At 64.5% G+C, this 5,967-nt stretch overlaps 1 long non-coding RNA gene across 1 annotated transcript; it reads right to left on the minus strand.

Annotated features, from left to right (window-relative positions):
* Positions 1 to 204: 204 nt before the first annotated feature.
* On the minus strand, positions 205 to 5,116 carry LOC111746443. The gene is made up of 3 exons (XR_002783113.1): positions 4,839 to 5,116; positions 1,632 to 2,066; positions 205 to 1,377 (listed from the first exon to the last, which is right to left on the minus strand). It is a non-coding gene; the product is annotated as an uncharacterized LOC111746443 (long non-coding RNA).
* Between the last annotated feature and the right edge of the window lie 851 nt (positions 5,117 to 5,967).

Genomic DNA, 5,967 nt, shown 5'->3' on the forward strand with positions numbered 1-5,967 from the left:
GCCGAGCGGGTGACTCAGCCTGACATGGACGGTAGCCACCCTGCCGATGGATGACAAGCAGTCACGAGCGTTGCAGGGCATCCGAAAGGCACGCGGCAGCCCCTGCCAGGCTGTGTCACCGCAGGGACCAGGGCCTGTGGCTTCGTCGAGTTCCAGGTGCCCCTCCGGGCCTCTGCCCCCACTCCAGAGTCTAGGATAGCCTGCCCTCCCAACCTGGCAAACCTGTTCTCCCTCCCGTCCGGCCGTCTCGAGTGGCAGCCAGGTGCCAGGTGCGTCTCCCGACGGCCATGACACTCTCGTCTTCTCCCCACCACGATCTGCTTCTCGCTGCCACCCCCAGTTCCGTCTGCTCGCCGCCCCCGGCCCGAGCCACCGGAGCCTGGAGCCTGGAGCCTGGGGCACCCCTGCGCCCCTGGGTGGTGTTGCCACCTCCGGTATCGGCTGAGCTCCTCCAGGCAGCCCCGGCTTCTCCTCATGGCCTGGCACCCCGCCGAGCTCCAGCCGTCCCAGCCACAGGGCCTTTGCACGGACACGCCGGTTTCCGCTCCAAACTCATGCTCTCGGAAGGCCTTCCGACCGCCTTCGCGGGAGCCCCTCACTGTCGCTGCAACGGCGGGGCCTCTGGACCAGGGAGGACAGCCGGGGCCCGTGAGCCTGGGCCGGGGGCAGCGCAGGCTTCCTGAGCTCCAGCGTCCTCTCCAGGGCCAGGTCGACCCCGCCGGCAGGACCCAGTGCCCGGCAGGACCCGGTGCCGGCACCACGTCGCTTGCACCTTTCCTCCGTACCCCTCAGGCCGGCTCTCTTCGTGTCGGCTCCTGTGTGTCCATCCCTCCCCGGAGATGGGGGGAGGCTCCAAGGCCGGACGCACACCCGTTATCATCTCGAAGAGACTCAGGAGGCCTTCGACAGGCTAATGCTGAACGGGCGGGAATCAGTGAATGAATGAATGGGGGGGCAGGCGCCGGGCGTGTCCAGGCACCCAACTTCCCATCCATCCTTTGAGACCCTCCTCGCTGCCTGCCTTCTGCCAAAGCCCCCGCCTGGCCAAGCCCTCTTTTATAAGGGGACACACACACACACACACACACACACACACACACACACACACACATGCTCAGACGTACTCATAAAAGACCATTTATGCTGTTCACTGCAGAAGTACTTACAAAGGACAAACCGGCACACCCCAGGACCCCAGTTACGAGGCGAGTCTGTCGTGGAATATCACACGGCAGTGACAAAGGAGTGGCCTCCGCCTCGCGCCACAGCAAGGACGCAGCTCACTGACCCGACGCGGCGTGGGACACTGTGGGTCCCGGGAGATGACAGAGCTTGACGCCCTTTCTGCAAAGCCGAAGACGCTTGAAGCTGGGCATCCTGTTGTGACGAACAGATGGGCTACTGTCCATTTGTGCTAAACCCACAGTCCAAGCGAGGCGAGGGGAAGTCTAGAGCAAACTCAGGAGGAGGCCTGCGTGGGAGGGGCCCGCCGGGGCCACCCCGCGAGCCAGCGGAGTGAATGAACACACGCACGAACGCTCCGGCTGGCTGGCCGCCAGCACCCGAGTCACCGCGGGGCACGTGCTACGTGCCCGGCACCATTCTAAACATGTCACACCCTCAACGCTCACCACGGCCCCGTGACCTCCTGCCTCCCGGTCCGGATGGGCAGGTGTTGCTGCAGCAGCAAACGGCCCCACAGGCCGCGGAGACTCCAGACTACACAGCTGTGTCTGGCTCCTGCTCCTGGTGCCTGCTCCGTGGCCTGGGGCTCTCAGGGGTCCGGGCTCCAGTAAGGAGTCTGCGACGGGCTGTTTCCGGGTGACATTTCAAGAGCTGTTAAAAGTCCGTTCTGAGAGCTTCCACTATGGACGCAGAGGGGTTCTATGGAAAGTAACCTCCCAGGGCGACCTGACTGTGAACCCCTGGCTGGGCAGGTCACGGTGGGCGTACAACCCCAGGCACAAAACTTCTTACGGAGAGGCTCACCTTGCCTTCAGCCAGCGCCGTCCACTGTTTCTGGGCATCCAGGTTCCCACGCCCTTGGAGTGCCTGAAGTCGTAGGCCTGCGAGATGAGACCCCCCCTCAAGAGAGCAGGTCCTGTAACCCAGTCCCACCTGGCTGCCCCACCTCCAGGTGATCAATCACCATACTTCCCTCCTTAATCTCAAATGCATAAAGAAACCACGGAGCTGTCCTTCTCCAGAGCATCTGACATCTCTCTTCCTGGCAATTGTCCTCGGCCTTGGCTCAAGCGAGTTCTTCTAAAAATTTGCTACAGGTTTGGACGTTCCGTTCCTTACGTCCACACTGCTGACAACTTCTCTAACCACAAGAAGGGCAGGAGGTGTGTGCCCACCAGGAGCCCAGGAGCTGGGGGCTGGAAGCCGCCCAGCAGCACGAAGCCCCGTCTCAGAGGAGGACACCAGTTTAGAAAGGGTGTGATGCCGGGAAGGCAGGGAGGGCTGGTCCCTGACAACGCCCCTTTTGATGACAGAGGCCATGGGAAGCCATGGCAGGGGGAGGCGATGGGTGTGGTGGGTGTGGCAGCTCAGAGAGCCTGTCCTCCCGCCTGCCCGGTGACCCAGGGCAGAAGAGTGTTATCCCTTGTCTCAGAAACAAACTGGAATCTGCCCCCGGCCACTTGCTCCCTAGCCTGGAGGCCACCAAGTCCCTGGGGGGCCGTGCAGTTGGATGAGGTACCGACAAGAAGCCACAAGGCCCCGTCTGAGCCCCCGCCCTGCCAAAACGCGTGTGTGTGTGGGGACGGCCAAAGTCTAGGGTTCTGTGTGCCACTGAGCATAAGCTGTTATCAGCTTAACATGCGCTTTAATAAGATAGTTTATGTAAGTCCCAAAGTGGCCACACAGAAGAAAAAGAGGGAGGAGCCGAGGCCGGTTAACATTTAAAAAATCAGCAAAGGAAAGGCAGGGAGGGGACCAGGTCCACAAGAAGGTGAACAAGATGGCACCGGGTAATCATGGGGTGTAGCTGGGGTTACGACCACGTAAATGAACGTCCACAAACGCAAGGGACTGAACTCCCTGTGGAGAGCCACGGAGGTGTGGAGAAGCGGCACCCACCACGTGCAGCCTGCCAGAAACGCTCCGGGACTCAGCGGCTCACCGGCTGACGCCGGCGGACTCTGTACCCTGCCACGCACGCCACCATGTAGCCCACCACGCTCCACACCCCGCCACGCACCCCGCCACGCACCCCGCCACACAGCCTGCCACGCTCCGTATCCCACCACGCTCCGCACCCTGCCACGCACGCCACCATGTAGCCCACCACGCTCCACACCCCGCCACGCACCCCGCCACGCACCCCGCCACACAGCCTGCCACGCTCCGTATCCCACCACGCTCCGCACCCCGCCACACAGCCCGCCACGCTCCGTACACCACCACACTCCGCACCCTGCCACACAGCCCGCCACACAGCCGCGAGCTCCGGGCTGCAGGCTACGCCGGCGCCAGCGTCGTCCGCTTGAGCCTCTCGTAACCGAATCCCTTCTCGCCCGCGAGGCCCAGTCGCCTTCCCTCCACCCCACGGAGAACGCGTGGTCTTCCTGCGGGCACGCGTCACGTCGGTGCTCCTCACGCATGTGCTCGTGGGCCTCTTGACACCTGCCCGCCCCCCGTTCTCACGGCTCCTTGGGCCCCGGGTCCCCTCGTCTGAGCACCTTTCAGCAGCAGCACGTGGTGTCTCTGAGCCTCGCTCCCCTCCTTGAACTGCCGGTGAGAAGCGTTCTGAGCCCCCCTCTCCCTGCCGCCCAGGCGCCCAGACCCCCACTGCCCCGAGCACCAGCACCGACGGGCCCTCCACGAGCAGCTGCGCGGCGAACGGACGTCAGGCGACTGTCTGCTGCGTGCACGCAGCCCGCGTCCCCCACGCCCCGGGCACCTCTGTGCTGTTCCGGGCAGGTAGGAGGGCAAAGCCAAGGGGACCCTGGGCCGCTGGACGTCTCCGGCTTGGGCTGGGGGCAGAAGGGTGTCCCCACTGTCCCTCCCAAGTTCCTCCTGCTCTCGTCTGTCCTCCGCCTTGCCCAGAGCGGGCGTCCACCACCCGCTCACAAGGACCCCTTGGTGTGACCGGGGTAGGAAATTGTAAACCGGATCTCCTGCTCGGCGTCTGGGGGTGTCTGGGGAGTGCCTCCCCCTGTGCTATCTGAGTGGCACCTGCGGGGGACTCAGCCTTCCTGCTGAGGGCTCCTCCACAGACTGGCACTAGTTTGCTTGATGCGTCTGGGGAGATGGCCTTGGGTGCTCCTGCCCTGATGACTTCGCCCACTGAGGACGAGGGTGTGGCATCTTCAGGCCCCGTGGAATTAAACGGGCATCTGCACCGGTCAGCTGCGCACGGAAACGAACATTCTGCGTCCCCAATCTGACACCCTTTTTCCAAACCTTCCCTTATCTCCTGCTGGGTCCCTTGCTGACCAGTGATAAGCTTTGGCAAGCTCCCAATCCATTTGCCTCAGCGTGCTCTCTGTCTCGGGGGTGATTATGAAGCCTGGGGAGGTCTCACACCTGGATGCCCTCAGGGGCAGGGAGGCTTCTGTGGGACCCTGGAGAGCAGGGAGCCAGGCCCGCTGGGCAGTCTTCTGAGCTGATGGGTGGGATTCCTCTGCCCTGGTCCGGAGGTCAAACCCAGTCAGCCCGCCCACTCCCCAGGCATGGCTGCCAGGGCCTGAGACGAAGCCTAGGGTGGTGGTGGGGGGGGGCTGTGGGGCGGTGGGGAGCAGCCCCCGGCCAGATGAATGAATGATGCCCCGCTCCCGCACTCCAGCGCTGCCCAGGTGTGCTCGGACCTTCAGGTGCAGTTGCTCGTTTACCTGGCTCGGCGGGCAGGTGTGTTTACCTCCGGTTTGCGGATGAAGCTGTTGAGTAATTTGTGGGAGTCACGGGGTTAGGGAGCACGGAGCAGACAGACATGGCCTGGCTGGGAGCATCCACCTGGCCTCATGCCCACAGGGTCACTGAGGTGGGACGGGGGGGCTCAGAGACCGGAAGTGACTTGCTGGGCACCACACAGCAGCGGGCGGCAGCAGCCCGGCCACCGACAAGGGTTGCCCAGGAGGGCAGAGTCCGGGCAGGGCAGGGCGGCCGTGCTGCAAGGTGGCCCGCGATTGCATCAGGCTCACATTGCGTGTCCTGGAGCTCGGGACCTTCCTGGGGTGACGCAACCCTGGCCGATGGCCACCTCCCCGGCTGTGGCGAGGGCCAGCCTGACGCTCCAGACTCTGTGGGACGGTCCCAAAGCGGCTCCCAGCCCTGGCTGCCCACGCAGACCCCCGGGGGCTCCCTTCCTTCTGGAACCTTCCACCCCGGGTCCTACCAGGCGGTCACACTCATGTCTCTACTCACTTGCCCCACAACCCATGTAACCCTCCTCACGTCGACCTGCTGGCCTCCGTGTGCCCTGGGAGCTGAGTGACGACGTACGCCCCTGCCCCCTTCGTCCTGCGTCCTGCCTCCGAGGCGTGTGTGCTGCGAGGGGTGGCCCGTGCTCCCCACGTGGCCGGTCAGTCTCCAGGAGGCCGGGGCTCTGCGGAAGCAGCGTGTGGTCTGGTGCCCTTGGCTGCAGCATGGTTCCATATGGTCACGTGGACGGCGGCCCCATTCAAGGAAGCCTCGTGAACGGACGGGCTGCTGGGTGCCACCTACTGCGCCTGCCCATCTCCCTGCATCTGGCATTTTCGCCTGCACCCTGGGGGCCTGTGTCACTGGGCGCACGTCCCTAGGTGGCCTCTCGCACAGCACTAGCCTCTGGTCTCCCAAAAGCTGGCTACGAGGGCTCCTGACGTCTCCCCCGACGTCAGCGCCGGGCGCAGGGAGAGTGAAGTGCCGTCCGGGCTGGGCCCCCAGAGCCGGGCGTCAGGCCCCGGCCCGGAGCCCATGCCCCGGGGTTCATGGCTGGGGGCCGCTCGTGCAGGCCCGGGGCCCGTCCTGGTTCTTGCCACT

The sequence above is a fragment of the Pteropus vampyrus genome, unplaced genomic scaffold (genome assembly GCF_000151845.1).
Source record: "Pteropus vampyrus isolate Shadow unplaced genomic scaffold, Pvam_2.0 Scaffold189, whole genome shotgun sequence".
Classification (NCBI taxonomy): Eukaryota; Metazoa; Chordata; class Mammalia; order Chiroptera; family Pteropodidae; genus Pteropus; species Pteropus vampyrus.